We start from the raw sequence: 3468 nt of genomic DNA on the forward strand, positions 1-3468 counted from the left end.
ATCATGATCTAAGAAATCAAATATTGAATATCAAAGCCCAAGACAGTAAGCAAAACATGCATTTCCAAACAATATATGTCTGAGCAGTGAACCGTGTAACAGAAAACCATCATTTTGTGTCCTCTTAATATTTAAATGTTAAAAAAAAGGAAGTTATTTTGTGAAGAAAAAACAAGGAAAAGAAGAAAAAAGGAATATATATATATATATATATATATATATATATATATATATATATATATATATATATATATATATATATATATATATATATATATGCAGAATACTTCCACTAAGTTTGTTCAACAATGAAAAGAAGAACTAAATTTTAATATAATGGTAGTTTCATAACACAATTCTCATTCAATACATATTAGAATATGTTATCTTGAAATATGCAGAGGTTGTTCCAAAAAGCCGTTAGGCAAAACCGAAATACGACAGGAAATTAGCAATACATCTTAAAATAATTATCCATGGTTGTTAAGCACAAAAGTGAATCACATAGATAGTACAATAATAATGGTTAAGCATTGGTTGAGGACTATTCTCCAACTTGATAATTTTCCTCAATTTTGTTGAAGAATCTTGTTCTTCACAAAAGTCAGTTGAAAGTGTGTCTTTAGTAGAAACTTGAGGTGTAAATCTCTTAGTGGCGGTGGATGGCGTTGTCGGCAGTAGGGAGTCGTCGGTAGACTTTGGGGGAAGCAATTATCGAGGCAGCAGATGGGGTAGCAGGCAGAGGGATATGGCCGGAGGTTATGTCGTAGGCCTGCAATAAGCAAGGATAAAAATATACCAGACTAAGAGCGGGGTAATAAACATGTTATATGGGAGGAAAAGAGTTTGTAAATTGCAGCTGTAAATGTTACCTCAACAACATTCCAATCTTCAATTGTCAATGCATCATCTACGCTTTCATTATTCTAAAATAAAATAAATAAAAGTGTTGGTAATATGTGTTTCATTTTGCTGGTTTCAATATAACAGAATAGATACCTGAATTATACCAGTTCCATGACAATCATCACATTTCAAGGAAGCCCCGAATTTAGAACCTTTGCTTGTACATTAGAAGTAGCTGCTGCAGTAATTAACAGCATATGAAACTACATATGCCAGTGACATCTAGGCAATTTCTGAAACTGCAGTCTCTCGAACAACAGGAGCATCACTGACCAAGTCTCATAAGCTGCTTCAAAAGCTTCTAACCAAAATTGAGGTAATCCAACGAAGTTGCTATGACTGCGATTGTACATATCCCACATATGTCTCACCACCTTTTCTTTCTCCTTCACTTCCTATTTCTCAATTGAAAACCAAAACAGAAACAAAATGCTTTGTTAGTTTATGATATGTGAAGAAGACTTCTATATCTATATGAATGACTAAATGTAAAATTATGTCTTGTTTGTTGGGTACCATACCAAAACATCTAGATCTTCAAGAACTTCAAAATCACATAGTGCTTATACACATACAAATTTGAGTTCAAACCAGGACCAAATGATTGAACCTGAAAATAATAGAAAAAATCCAATAAATATTCAACCCAAATGATATATATTACAAACAATGTAAGTTCAAAACAAAAACAGAACACTGATTATAGGTACAACATCAATCTCAGTTAAAAAATTATTTGTAACAACAATTAATTCTTCAATTCAAAACCAGTACATACTTTTAGAGATGTAGGTGTTATAAACATGATACCTAGAAAATCATATATCATCACTCAAATCATCAAACCAATTTTCTATTCTAAAAAAAGTACCCACAAATTATCCCCTGTTCATTATCAACACCAACAAAATCAAAACCCTAACATTCCCGTTCTTGAACCCTAACATACCTTTTTTCACATTTTTCTACAAAACATTGAAACCCATAAACTTATCTTCATTAAGATTCCTAGAAACCTTCATATCTTCAGTTGACGAAGAACTCAGCTAGAAAGCAAAAGACGACCCTTGAATAACCTAACAAACAGAAGTATGATTCGTTAAAATCAAACACGTAATGTCCAATCTAAAAAAAAAAGCAAGGTGTTTGAGAATCAAAAGTAGAAGATGAATAGATCTGAAGAATGAGGAATGAGAAGAGAGAGATCGGTTGTTCTGATGAGAGAGAATAAGGCTTGTGTGTGTTTGTATTTGTTTCTAGCATAAAAGTGAAGTCTTGGGGGCAGCGATGTGAAAAGTGAAGAAAGAGAATAGGAAAGAAAGAAAGAGAAGAGAAAAGAAAGATTACAATCTGCAAACAGTGTGGTTATTGGGAAGACCATCACTAAGCACCTGTTCTGCAGAGACACTTTTTTTTTGCATTTTTCGGTTCAAATGTAACTGATAAGTATAAGAATAATATTAAATAATGGCTGCAGCGAATGAATAGGGTAAAAGATAACAATTATGTAACTAAAACCAGCTAATGGGCTGACAAATGATTACTTTGGACCCAAATTGCCCCCATAAGTGAGATTTGTCACATAATTAAGCCAGGGTTATATTGTCTTAACCAGCACATTTTCCTTTCATATATTATAGACTAGTAACAAACCCGTGCGTTCGCACGGGTTCTGGTATGGGACGCACATTTGTTTCAGATGTATATTTTTTAATAGAAAAATATTTAGTACATGTGAAAAATAATAATTAAATTTAGAGAAAAATGTCTGGTACCCGTGAAAAAATAATAATTGAATGTATAGAAAAATATCTGGTACCTGTGAAAAAAATAATAATTGAATGAATAGAAAAAATTTCGGTACCTGTGAAAAATAATAATTGAATGTTTAGAAAAATGTCTAGTACCCGTGAAAAAGTAATAATTGAATATTTAAAAAAATGTCTGGTACCCGTGAAAAAATAATAATTGAATGTATAGAAAAATGTCTAGTACCGTGAAAAAAATAATAATTGAATGTTTAGAAAAATGTCTGGTACCCATGAAAAATAATAATTGAATATATAGAAAAATATTCGGTACCCGTGAAAAAATAATAATTGAATGTTTATAAAAATGTCTGGTACCCGTGAAAAAATAATAATCTAAATATATAGAAAAATGTTTGATACACATAAAAAATAATAATTAAATGTATAGAAAAATGTCTGGTACTCGTAAATACATTTAAATCAATAAGATTTTTTAATATAAAATACAATTTTATTATAAAATACGTGAATAATAGAAGCTAAAGAAATGTAATAAAAAAATAGAAGAAAGCAAATATTAGAAGCAAATAGAAACTAAATATTTGTCTTTTTATGATGGAAGATTTTTAATATTTTAGATTATATTTGTCTTTCCAAGAAAAGAATAAAAAAATATTTGGCAACTATTGATATTATCTTTTCAAACATTCAGACTTTATCGTCATACTACCATTTTTATTTATTTCTATTAATTAAAAAGAAGTTTTGAAAATATTATTGAAATTATTGTATTTCTTTTAAAAATTTATCA

General features: G+C 29.8%; 1 long non-coding RNA gene across 2 annotated transcripts; it reads right to left on the reverse strand.

The window, feature by feature from the left end:
* Positions 1-391: 391 nt before the first annotated feature.
* Positions 392-2238, reverse strand: LOC131622891 (uncharacterized). 2 transcript variants are annotated; one of them, XR_009290033.1, is made up of 5 exons: positions 1856-2238; positions 1428-1516; positions 1011-1301; positions 873-926; positions 392-772 (listed from the first exon to the last, which is right to left on the reverse strand). It is a non-coding gene; the product is annotated as an uncharacterized LOC131622891 (long non-coding RNA). The 2 variants fall into 2 exon arrangements; XR_009290032.1 differs by having other exon boundaries at positions 1428-2234.
* Positions 2239-3468: the final 1230 nt, after the last annotated feature.

The sequence above is a fragment of the Vicia villosa genome, unplaced genomic scaffold (genome assembly GCF_029867415.1).
Source record: "Vicia villosa cultivar HV-30 ecotype Madison, WI unplaced genomic scaffold, Vvil1.0 ctg.000045F_1_1_1, whole genome shotgun sequence".
NCBI lineage: Eukaryota > Viridiplantae > Streptophyta > Magnoliopsida > Fabales > Fabaceae > Vicia > Vicia villosa.